General features: G+C 43.2%; 1 protein-coding gene across 4 annotated transcripts in view; it reads right to left on the bottom strand.

Annotated features, from left to right (window-relative positions):
- Positions 1-13,430, bottom strand: part of LOC106839006 (uncharacterized) — an 85,509-nt gene that overhangs the window by 61,235 nt on the left and 10,844 nt on the right. The gene's annotated exons all lie outside the window — the stretch shown is intronic.

Below are 13,430 nucleotides of genomic sequence, written 5' to 3'. Positions count from 1 at the left end.
AACAGGGCTGCACTTGCCTGATGGAAGGGAGGCTTTGTCAAGTCTTTCAGACGCACTCCATAGACCCTGCTACTTGCATTCCATTAGTCCCCTCCTACAACTTCCCAACACTTTCTCACCCTTGGTAAGGGATTCCTTACCCAATTCCAATTCCTTACCTTTTTCATGGCCTCAAATCCAGAGAGAGACAGGTTTCACTTGATTTGGCAGATCCTTTTCATCCTTGTGGATGCAGATGAACCCACAAACAGACATGTCTTCAAACACTTCCGGATCACAGAGGTCAGTATCCCATCTGTCCAGATCTTAAACTTAAGCTCTGAAGTGAGGTACAAAATGCCTTCCAAGGAGATAAACTACAAAAACTTCAAGAAATTCAGCTGCAGCTTCCTGAATAAAAGTGCCAAGGTAAGTTTGTTCTTAGACAAGGTTTATCCAGAATCTCAGAATTATCTCTTTTTGGTCATTCTGCTGGCTTTAGTTATCTGAATGGGGAGGCAGGATAAAGGTCAACCTCATGGTTCAATGTGGGGAAATACCTCCATCTCCCACCTCAAATCTATTCAACTTTTGACCTGTCTTGACTCTATAATTCCACCATTAATTCTTTATTCTTAGAGTAAAGGCATTTCCTCTGCAGGAATTTCCAATTGAAAAGCAGGCGCTCCCAGTGCTAACATCCTCCAAAAGGCGGCTCTTACTCTTCTTTCAGACTCTAATGTGAAAGATTCACTTGGCCCAAGGGAAGATGCTTGCTTCGGGGAGTAGTTGGGGTGGAATGTATTCAGCAATCGGGATTTAACCTCAAAGGCTTTAGGGAGCTTTTCTTTGAGGGATTAGAAGGGAGCCAATTTTGCTAAAAGGGAAGAGAGGCTGCAAAATGATGGCTACCTAACACACACCATCACCTGCTGTTTATTGAGGAATTGCTGTATCCTCAACCACTCTGCCAATTTAGGTGACTAGACTTTTTACTTTCTAAATGGGGACACTTTTGAGAGTAATGGGGTATTTTTAAAAAGTATTTCTGGAACACCAGGAATAAATTGGGACTCTCGGGACAAACCAGAATGTACCAGAACCTTACCTCTGAGGACACCCATTACCTTCTGTCTGCTCTCCCACACACTGCCTCCCCCACAGCCTTATCAAGTGAAAGCTGTTGTTTCTCTGATGCACATTATCACAGGCCAAGTGGTGAGGCAGGTCTCCTCCACTCTGCTTCCAAACCATTTGTCCTCCTCCTACCTTCAACAACTCCAGACCCTTGGGAGCCCATGCCTTTGGACTTTTGATCACCTGATCCTGCCTCCTGTTGCTGTTCTCTGATCACCTCCCTCAGCCTCTGAGGACTTCAGCTCCTCACTTGCCCTTCTTCCATACTCTGCCATCATTTCCAGTAATGTCAATATCCAAAACCCTGGTCTTTTCTCCTACAATTGGTATGTCCATGCCATCTCAGCCACTCGCTCTTATGGACACACTCTAGAGATGGCAGCCCCTCTGAAAGCCTGGTTTCAAGCTTTCCATCCTCTTAGATCCCTTCTCTAGTTGTCACATGGCTACAATTCCTTACACTTTTCATGGCCTCCAACCTTCTGATCCCATTCCACAATCTTTTTAGTGCTCTCCTTTGTGAACTTGGATTCCATGGCTCATCTCTCTGGTCATGACCCCCTTAGCTCCCGTATCCCCTCCACTTTCTACCTCCTCAACATCCTGTAGTATTTACCAGACAAAATCACAACCCCGTTGAACCCACTTACTTTCCCTACTCTCAATGAAAATAACCAATCTATAGATAAGAAAAATAAGGTGTGTTTTACCTGAGTTACAGTGGGGATTATAACCTGGGAAGGCCTTAGAACGCATTCTGGAGAAGCATGGTTTTCAGTATGGTCTCATATCTTTTTAGAACAAAAAATACACCCAGAATACATTTTCATCAAAGTTTCAAAGAAGTATTTAGTTGCAAATTAGCAGGTCAACATGACCCTGATGTTAGGAAAGGGACTAATCAGGGAGTTACCAATAGGGCGTTACCAATAGGGTGTTACCAATAGCATGTTACCAATTGGGTGTAGGAGGGGAAGTGTGCATTCTTATCCTAAGAGAGTGCATTTTTCAATGGTTAAAGCAGATGTACAATGTATATTTGATAGGCCACAACTCAGGCTTTTTTACTTCAAGCCAAATCAGTTTTGAACCTGAATAGTTACCCTGTATACATAAATATGTGAAAATCTCATCACTGCTGCTTCCAGGCCCATCCTGGAGAAAAAGAACATCACTGTGAGGCAGGCTGGCTTCAAGGAATCACAAACCAAACCTCCCATCGGCACTTAGAAATGTCCTAACGTCTCTTTGTTTCTCTTAGTGTATTCATTCTCTTAATCTCTGAATCTATTTCTCTTCATACCCCATTCCTACTTTCAGTCTCACCTGAGCACTTGACTCGTGTGTCACTAATAAAATAGAAGGCTTCACACAGGGGACCCTTCACTTTCCATCCCCCCATCTACAAATGTACCTGGAGCTCTACCCATCCTCTCTCTTCCCTCCAGTTATACCTCAGAAGGTGTCCGTCTCCATCTCCATGACCAACAGGTGCTCTTGTGCTCTTACAATAAAGATGAGTATCCTTCACATGAGTGATGAGATCTGCCTGATCTGGCCCATTCCTAATTCTCCATCATGTTCACCATTTCCCATCTTCCATGCCCAGCCCCCACTCCCCTTTATGCCCCCTTGAAAAGAATCTTCAAGTCCTTTCCAGAGGCTGGGGCAGGAATGAGGGAGTGCAACGTCGGAAGTAAGGCTGGTGAGCTGAGCAGACCTGACAGCAAGGACTTATACGTATATTAAGGATTTGGTATCCTAAAAGCAATGGGAAGCTACATGCGCACGGTGAAGGCAGAATTCTGCCTGTAGGAGAATAAAGGCAAGCAGAGGATTAGGAGACAATGCAGAGAGAACACTAGGAGGCTATTCCAGTGATCTAGATGAGAGAGGAAGGCTTCCTGGACTAGGGTAGTAGCAGTGCAGACAGAGAGAGGGGTGTGGATTCAAGAGATAGTCAGGAAGCAATGGTTGCAGAGAAAAATATAGGTTCTGAAATTTATACCACTTCATTCAAAGAGAAGCAAGAGCTTGGTTCATTCTTTCACTCATTCATTCACAAAATATTTATCGAGGTCCTACTATGTACCAGGCAGTGGATACTCAATGATAAGGGAAGAAAAGTCCCTTGTGATATTCTGTCTAGTGTGGTAAAGACACATTAATCAAATAACCAGAAAAATAAGTATAAATGACACACCTGAATAAGAGATACAAGCACCAGGTGTTGTGAGAACGTATGGGAGCAGGATCTGACCTCGTCTGGATGAGAGTCAGGGAAGCCCTACCTTGAGGTCATTCTAAATGGTAAATCTGAGTTAACCAGATGCAGAAGGGAACGTAGGAACGAGGTGGGGAGGCCCTCCAGGCAGAGGAACAGCACAAAGGGGTACAGAAGACCAGTACAGCTAAAGAACGCAAGGGATGGTTACGAGTTTAGAGAGGTTGGCAAGAACCAAAGTGTGATAAAGATCTTAAAGGTCATGTAAATGATCTTGGTTTTGATGCTCTGAAAATTGAGGACAGCTAATTTTTTATGGGCAGAACAAACTAAGATGTTAAAGACATGAACCCCACTCTCATCTAAGAATTCCAAGAATGCTAGAACCTGTCCCAGTTTGGAGCCCTGCCTCCTCGTCAGTCCTCTGATCCTAACTGGCCCTGGACAATCCAGGCTTGACATCAAGTCATGATCTGTCTCAGCATTTCAAGCTCTTTCCAAGTCTCTTGTAAGAAGAAGAGAAAATTTTCCATTCTTCCCAGTCAGGACTGGGAGCCCCAACTGCCAACCCCTTTCCAGAGACTCTCAGACCTCTCAAATTTCCTTCCTAGAACCATCAATCCAGTGAAGAGATTCCAAAATACTGGGACCAGGGGACGGTTAAGCAGCTTGTTGGGAAGAACTTCAATGTCATCACCAAGGAAAGGGACTTATTTGTGATGTTCTGTAAGTACTTCCACAGAGGCCACGGGAGGCAATAGCCCTGACATTACTTTACAAGTGTGGTTCCTGAATTCTTGGGCACCCAAATCTCCAAAATCTATCAAAGCACCATGCCACAAATGGTCTTCAGACATCCAAAGAGTTTGGATCAAGACAGTAATCAGCTACAGTGCAACGCTCCTCAAAAATCGAATTCTTGGAATGGGTAAAATACCTTCCACTTAATCCAGGCCTGTGACTATAACAATAATAAAGCTGATGGCTAACACTGACTGAATGCCATGGTACACCAGGCCTTGTGCTGAGCCATTCTCTACGTTATCTCATTTAATCCTCAAAACATACTTTTGAAAGTAGCTACTATTGTTGTTCCCACTTTACAGACGACTAAACAGAGTCCCAGGGAGGAGAAGAAACTTTTCCAAAGTCACGCAGCTAGTAAGTCCTGGAACTGGCATTGAAACCTAAGCAGCCTGACTCCAGTGCGTATGCTGGTAACGGCTGGACTGAATCCCTCTGCTTCTGGCTTTATGTGACTTACCAAATGTGCTGTATTTAACCTACCCGAGCTGGTGTGGCCAAGCGGGGGACCCAAATCATGCAAGTAAAGGACTTAGCACAGTGTCTGGCATGTTGTAAGCACTTGATAAATGACAGCTATCATTGCTATTATTATTCCTATTGTTATAATTATTTCCAGTGCTCACCTAAGGACTCTGGCCCCTTCCCCAGTTTCTGATTTGCATGTGAGAGCCAAAGCCAGGGACCCTGTCTCCCAGCCTGAGACGCAGAGAAGGGTGACAATGAAGCTGCTTCAGACATCTCTTTTATTTAACACGCAGTTACCATTTATTGAGCACGTACCATGAGCCACACATGAGCTTGCGGTTTACACACCTGCTCTCATTGCCTCCTCAAAACAAGCCTCTTAGGAAGGGCCAGCGAATTGCTCCACAATACAGATCAGGGAACCCAGCCTTACAGAGGTTAACTGCCTTACCTCAGGCCACACTGTAAATAAGCTGCAAGGCAAAAAGTTCAATTCGAGCTCTGATCCCATCACTTCATGGAGGGTGAAAGGAGGGCTGGATTGCATCATGCAGGCCTTTTAAATCTCACTGAAATTGGACTCTCATCCACAGGGTGCAGTGTTTAAGGTCTGCGTGGCTAACTAACCATGATCTGTTGCCTTTAAATGAGAGGCTGCGGTGGTCCTTTCTGTACTTACCTGACACCTGGAGTTATGAGAGTGCCCATTTGTTTCTGGTGAAAGGTAAAAACAGCATCATTTTCTTGGAAGCAGGACTGTCACATTGGCCCCCTGGGACTGCAGCCATTATACTCCCTCCTGCTCCAACTCAGGGCCCATTGGGCTCCCGGGGAGCTGCGGGGCCGCTGCTGGCAGAGCAGGTGGTCCTGGAGGCACTTGGTTTGTAAATGGAGGGGTGATCATCCAAATGTGGAGTGTCCAGGGCCTCTGAGGCCACTCCTCCTGCACAGCCAGAAACTAATGGAATGACCAGCAGACAAGTTTCAATTTCCCTTCTGTGTTGGAGCTGATCCCTGATTTCTCTCCAGAGGGCTGGGTGCCTGGGCAAAAATCACAGCTCAAGGAACTATCCCACAAGGAAGTCCAGTGTCCCCTTTCCGGGCATAGTGGTACCTGTCACAACCTCCTGTTCACTTCTTGGGTGCATTCTCTCCACCAGACTGAAAGGCAGCGTGGTATAATGTTCACAAGTCAAAGCAACCTGTCTTCAAATCCCCCTTCCTCTGCTTAACTCACTGGGTGATCTTCGGCTACAAGTTTAAGCTCTGTTGGAAAACTCTTGCATGCTCTCTCCCTCTCACACTCACTCACACACACACGCACACACACTCACTTACTGGCAGAACATGAGGAAGCAACTAGCATAGATATTTTCCTGGTTTTCTTCTTCATCTGGAGTGGAAAGCTATGTTAAAGGAAAAACAAAGAATAGAAGAAAATGTCCCAGCATGCTAAAAGTGTTAGCATCTGGGCGAAAGGAGAGTAGGTTAATATTTTTCTGACTTATTTAATAATGATCAGGTACTATGTCTGAAATGTAAAATAATCTAATATACCATTAAAACAGAGAAGGAATGCAATTTGCAAAGCAGCAGAACCATTAGTAGAACACAGTGATGGTGTTTATGGACCAGTGTTGGCTTTCAGAGTCCTCATTAGTGTGAGCCTGCGCAATGGCCCCTCTCTTCCAGATGCACCCTGGTCTGAAAAGTGCAGGGCGCTGTTCCCAGTGTTGGAGGAGTTGGGCAGAAAATATCAAAACCACCCCACAGTCACCATCGCCAAGATCGCCATCACGGCAAATGATATTCAGCTGATGAACCTGGACTGGTACCCCTTCTTCAGGCTCTTCCCCACCGACTCTCAACAAGTGAGGGGCTCTTGGGACTCACATAACTGGAAATGTTGTTGTGTCATTAGCGCAGACTCGGTTTCTCCCTATCTGCAGCTCTGCCTTCCATTAAATCAGATTCGTTCTCAGCTCCAATGACCCTCTCATGTTCATGTTAAAGAGTGTTTTCCTTTAGCTTCCACAAAAGTCTCAAAACTCAGATGGGGTCCAGCTTAGGTCAGTTGCTAGTCCCTGACCCAATCATTGTGGATGGAGAAATTTTTATTATCCTTCTCTTGGAGCCATGGTAATGGAGGCTCAGAGAGGTTAAGCAACCTGCCCACTGTACTCAGGTGGTTAGGAATGGAATGGGACTCTGGATTTACCTATGAAGGAATCCCTGCAGGAAGAGGCTACCATTTTGACCCTGTTCTGTTTCCTTCCTAGGCTGTACCGTATAAGGGAGAACACACCATGAAGGGCTTTTCAGACTTCCTGGAAAGTCAAAGGAAGACCAGGATTGAGGATGAAGATGAGGTAAGGCAAACAGCAGCACCCTGGGTTATTCTTTCCCACACAGAATCATCGAGACCTCAGTGGACTAGGAAAGAGCGTGCCAAGAATTCCATTATTCTTGTGCACTCTGGAGATACCTGAAGATGGCTGAGCAACCATCCAGTTTGGATGATTTTATTTCAAAGGCACGTTCTACAAGGAAGCAGCAATGGCAGACTTCAGAAACACTTGGAGGGGCAAAGTCTCTGAGGTCTCACACAGCTCCCAAGGCTGCTTCCCTGGGTCCACTGTTCCTGAGTTGGTAACCAGATGTCTTGATGGCATACTGCCCTGTGGTATTATTCTCCTGATGGTTGGGATGACAATCCCCATTCTCTCCTAATCCTGTTCATGCCTTAGTGAGGCCATCTGCTGGAAGTTGCCATCTGTATTAGTTAGGACCCTTCAGTTGCCAATGTCAGAATCACGACTCTGTGGCTTAAGCAACAACGGGAATTTATCCTATATAACTGGCAGAACATTAGGCATGAGTGGATCCAGCTGAAATTCATTTTCTGTCTCCCCATCTCTGTTTTCCTCTATGTTGGCTTCTTTCCCAAGCAGTCACTTCCCCATGGAGGGTCAAAGATTGACCAATAGCTCTAAAGTACTATCTTCCCAGCTTAGAGAGAAAGCACCTACTTCTTAGTAGTCCTAGCAAATGTCCTGGACAGGGATCTCATTAGCGAGGCCTGGGTCACATGCTCAGCCGTGGAGCCAGGCATGGGGGCAGCCATATCTGTGGACTTAAGAGTGGAGGAAGGCTGGTTCCCCAAAGGTCCTGTTATTGGAGGGGCAAAATCACAGTTGAGAATGTCCCCAACCAAGCCAAATGAACCTTTGCATCTAAGAGGATCACTCAGGTGCCTCTCTCTGGGCACTTCCAGAAAAAGTGGCCTTGGCAATTATAATCACAATTATCACATATTTCTTGCCTCTTTATCTTCCTTCTTCCTTCCCTCCCTCCCTTCTTTTCTTGAACAGCTATTGTCTATTGAACAAAGTGAAGTGACAGAAGAGGAGGTATTAGCTGAGGAAGAAGTGGTACCTTTTATGCAGAAAGAGTTACCTGAGCAGAAGCTGCCTGAGCTGGAGAATGGGATCAAGCCGGAAGAGCCAGCTGAACAGAAGGAAACAGCTCAGAAGGAGGAAAGGGTGGCTAAGCCAAAAGGACCTCCAAGACAAGAGAAGAAACCAAGAGTCAAGGAAGAACTGTAGCTTTTCCAAAGCCAGGAGGGAAAGTGCCCATTTTCCAGGTCCTGGTATCATTTTCTAAGTGGAGCTACTCCAATAAAATTATATATCATTGTGGTGGGTGGGTGGGGGCTGGATAATAATAGCCCCTGAGTGTCGTCAGCCCTGTTTTATTCATTCCCACTTTTTCCTGGTTGGTGCTGCATTAGAAGAGCTGTTTGGCCTGGAATTCAGACACAACTACAAGGGAAGCCATAATAGCCACATTTGATGAGTATTTACAATAGGCTGGGCATTCATCTAGTTCTCACAACATCACTGGGAGCTAGGTTTCATTATCCCCATTTTACAGATGAGGAAAGTGAGGCAAAGAGAGGTTAAGCAACCAGTCAGGATCACACAGCTAGAAAGCCCTTGAGAGATAATCCTAGGCAATCTCACTTCAGAGACTGCATTTAACCACTATGCACACCACCTCCACCATGTTGGGGTTCCAAGAGTGGCTAAAACTTTCAAATGAGGTGGATTGATTTGCTTATGCTGTATGTTGGCCCATTAAGAAAGAGATCAAACCCCAAACCTGTCCCCATCTTCCCCATCTCAACAAATGAGATGTTATGCTCAACCAATAATTGGCTAGGATAATCCTCAAGTCCCTTCTTTCCTTTTACTACCGTAACACTAACCCTACTAATCCATGTGACTTCACCACTTCCTTCCACTGACCACCCACATCCCTCCACATGACTCCACTCACTTCCTTCCATGTGACTCCACTCAGCATTCTTTCAGCAAATGCTTTCTGGACTGATTGGAATGTAGTGGGTGCATTGTAAGGTACTGAGGATACAGTGGGACTGGAGGGCACTATCCCCACCCTAAAATATCTCATGGTTTAATGTAAACAAGATGCAAGTAAGGACATAGCAATCTCAACCCTGGGCTTGGGAAAGGATAACACAAACCTGACTCTTGAGGGAATATAAGAAAAGTTTCACTTTTGAACATGGATGAGTGGGTCTGAAGTCCCTCATTTCCCCTTGGAACAATAGGAAACATTGGCCAAAATATGAAATTCATGATAGAATGCACCAAATTGCTACCAATCCAGTAAAGAAACATGAGGATAAGATGGAGAAGAAGGAAGCCCAGGATTAAGGTCAGCCTGGCATTTGGGGCCACTTTCATCAAGCAATTCATCAAGTAATTCCAGAGGAGACTACTGAGATGCAAAGAAGCTATGCAGCATTTGCACACATCCACGGGCACAGAAGTAAAACAACTGGAGTTCACAGTCACTAAATGAAGGTCATCCCTAGAAAAACCTGCAGGCCTTAGTTGGGATCCAGGAGATTACAGACTAAGAATAAAGGTGGACAGAAAACACACTGGCCTTAGGAGGGATTGAGCCTTCAGTGAATGGTCTGAGTTGCTAACTGGATGAATAGGATTCAGTACTGCTGGCGTCCCTGATCACCCGCCAGATGTAAACTCCCAGATTTTCTGCAGCAAGATAACACAACACGAGGCCTCAATTTTTCTCTAAATATTTTCTACCCAATGTCTAGAATTTAATAAGAAATGACAGACATAAGGCAGGTCAAAACAATATTATGGGACTGAAATCTAGAGTACAATGTAAATAAACCCAGTGGGTTCCAGACAATGAAGTGATTAAAGCTGGTGCCAGTACTCCCTCCAATCTTAAATTAATTACAAATAAGAATCTCTGATAATCAGTGAGAATGGAAAGCAAGATGCAGATTACAAAATCAAGGCAGAAAGGAGAAACACATTTCTCTGTAGAATGAATATGGCAAAAATATGGTGGTAAATATTCTAAAATAATTATAATTATCTACATTGTTCCACACCTTCACTAACACAACAGTATTTGTACCAATCAACATATAAATATCTTACTCTTCTGTGATAATCTATTTTTGTCCACAGATTTCCTCAAGAATGCCTATGTTCCAAATAAGTAATCTTAAAGTAGACCTAACAGAACTAGAAAAATAAGAACAAAGCCCAAAGTCAGCAGAAGGAGGGAAATAATAAAAATTAGAGCAGAAATTAATGAAAACAGAAACAAAACAAACACAGCAGAAAGGATCAATGAAACTAAGAGCTGGTTCTTTGAGAAGATAAACAAAATTGACAAACCTTTAGCCAGACTCACCAGGAAAAAAGTCTCAAATAAATAAAATTAGAAATGAAAGAGGAGAAATTACAACAGATACCACAGAAACACAAAGGATTATAAGGGAATACTATGAAAAACCACATGCCAACAAATTGGATAACCTAGAAGAAATGGATAAACTCTTAGAGTCATACAACCTCCCAAAACTGAATCAAGAAGAAATAGAGAATCCGAATAGATCAATCACAAGAAAAGAGACTGAAACAGCAATCAAAAACCTCCCAAAAAATAAACGTATAGGACCAGATGGCTTCTCTGGAGAATTCTACCAAACATTCAAAGAAGATTTAATACCTATCCTTCTCAACTACTCCAAAAAACTGACAAAGACAGAACATTTCCTAATTCATTCTACGAGGCCAACAGTACCCTGATCCCAAAGCCAGACAAAGACAACACAAAGAAGGAAAATTACAGGCCAATATCGCAGATGAACACAAATGCAAAAATCCTCAACAAATACTGGCAAAACAAGTACAACAATACATTAAAAAGATCATACACCACGATCAAGTGGGAGTTATACCAAGGACACAGGGACGGTTCAACACTCGCAGATTAATCAATGTGATATACCACATTAACAAAATGACGACTAAAAACCACATGATCATCTCAATAGGTGCAGAGAAAGCATTTGACACAATGCAGCATCCATTTATGATGAAAACTTGCAATAACATGGGTACAGAAGGAAACTACCTCAACATAATAAAAGCCATGCATGACAAATCCACAGCCAATATCATACTCAAGGGGAAACACTGAAAGCCACCCCTCTGAGAACACAAACAAGACAAGGATGCCCACTCTTGCCATTCTTATTCAACACAGTAGTGGGGGTTTTGGCCAGAGCAATTAGGCAAGAAAAAGAAATAAAAGATATCTAAATTGGCAAGGAAGAAGTGAAACTCCTGCTGTTTACACATTACATGATTCTATACACAGTAAACCCTAAAGAATCCATCAAAAAACTATTAGAAATAATCAACAACAGCAGCAAAGTTGCCGGGTACAAAATCAACTTACAAAAATCAGTTGCATTTCTATACTCTAACAAAGAACTAACAGAAAAGAGAACTCAAGAATACAATCCCATTTACAATCACAACAAAAAGAAAAAAGTATCTAGGAATAAATTTAACCAAGGAGGTGAAAGACCCATACAATGAAAACTTTTAGACATTAATGAAAGAAATCGAAGATGACATAAAGAAATGGAAAGATATTCCGTGTACATGGATTGGAAGAACAAACATAGTTAAAATGTCCATGTTACCTAAAGCAATCTACAGATTCAGTGCAACCCCAAACGGAATTCCGATGACGTTCTTCATGGAAATAGAACAAAGAATCCCAAAATTTATATGGAACAACAAAAGACCCAAAATAGTGAACACAATCATGAGAAAAAAGAACAAAGCTGGAGGCATCACAATCCCTGACTTGAAAATCTACTACAAAGTTATAGTCATCAAAACAGCATGGTACTGGCACAAAAACAGACACACAGATCAATGGAACAGAACTGAAAGCCTAGAAATAAAACCATACATCTATGGACAGCAAATCTTCAACAAAGGAGCCAAGACCATACAAGGGAGACGGGAGAGTCTCTTCAATAAATGGTGTTGGGAAAACTGGACAGCCACAAGCAAAAGCATGAAAGTAGACCATTATCTTACACCATACACAAAAATTAACTCAAAAAGGGTTAAAGACTTGAAGGTAAGACCGGAAACCATAAAAAACCTAGAACAACATATAGGCAATACACTCTTTGACATTGGTCTTAGCATATTTTCGAATACCATGTCTACTCAGGCATGGGAAACAAAAAAAAAAATGGGACTACATCAGATTAACAAGCTTCTCCAAGGCAAAGGAAACCATGAACAAAACGAAAATACAACCCACCAACTGGGAGAAAATATTTGCAAATCATGTATCTGACATGGGTTAATTTCCAAAATATAGGAAGAACACATACAACTCAACAACAACAAAACAAACAACCTGATCAAAAAGGATATGAATAGACATTTTTCCAAAGAAGATATACAATGGCCACAGGTACATGAAAAGATCTTCAACATCACTAATCATTAGGGAAATGCAAGTCAAAACTACACTAAGATATCACCTTACACCTGTTACAGTAGCTATGATTACCAAGACAAAAAGTAAGAAATGTCGGAGAGGATGTGGAGAAAATGGAACCCTTATACACTGCTGGCAGGAATGCAAACTGGTGCAGCCACTATGGAAAACAGGACAGAGATTTCTCAAAAAATCAGAAATTCAGCTATCCCACTACTGGGTATTTATCCAAGGAACTTGAAATCAACAATTCAAAGAGATTTATGCACCCCTATATTCATTGCAGCATTAGTCACAATAGCCAAGACATGGCAGCAACCCAAGAGCCCACTAGTGATGAATGGATAAAGATGTGGTGTATATATGCAATGGAATACTACTCAGCCATAAAAAAGACAAAATCAGGGCCGGCCTGGTGGCGTACTGGTTAAGTTCACACGTCCCACTTCGGCGGCCCAGGGGTCACCAGTTCAGATCCCGGGTGTGGACATGACACTGCTTGTCAAGCCATGCTGTGGCAGGCGTCCCACATGAAAACTACAGGAAGATGGGCATGGATGTTAGCTCAGGGCCAGTCTTCCTCAGCAAAGAGAGGAGGATTGGTGGCAGATGTTAGCTCAGGGCTAATCTTCCTCAAAAAAAAAAAAAAATCATCCCATTTACAACAATGTGGCTGGAACTTGAGAGTATTATGTTAACCGAAATAAGCCAAGCAGAGAAAGACAAAACACTGCATGATTTCACTCATATGTGGAAGATAAACATAAGAACAAAGAGAACAGATTAGTGGTTACCACAGGGGAAGGGGAAGGGGAAGGGGAAGGGGAAGGGGGGGGGGGGGCGTGGGCGAAAGGGGTAAAGAGGCACATATATATGGTGATGGACAAAAATTAGACTACTGGTGTTGAGCACAAGGCAGTCTATATGGAAA

This window comes from Equus asinus, chromosome 14 (genome assembly GCF_041296235.1).
Source record: "Equus asinus isolate D_3611 breed Donkey chromosome 14, EquAss-T2T_v2, whole genome shotgun sequence".
NCBI classification, from domain to species: domain Eukaryota; kingdom Metazoa; phylum Chordata; class Mammalia; order Perissodactyla; family Equidae; genus Equus; species Equus asinus.
Note: the sequence above shows the minus strand (reverse complement) of the source record. Positions and strands in the feature narration are given on the sequence as shown.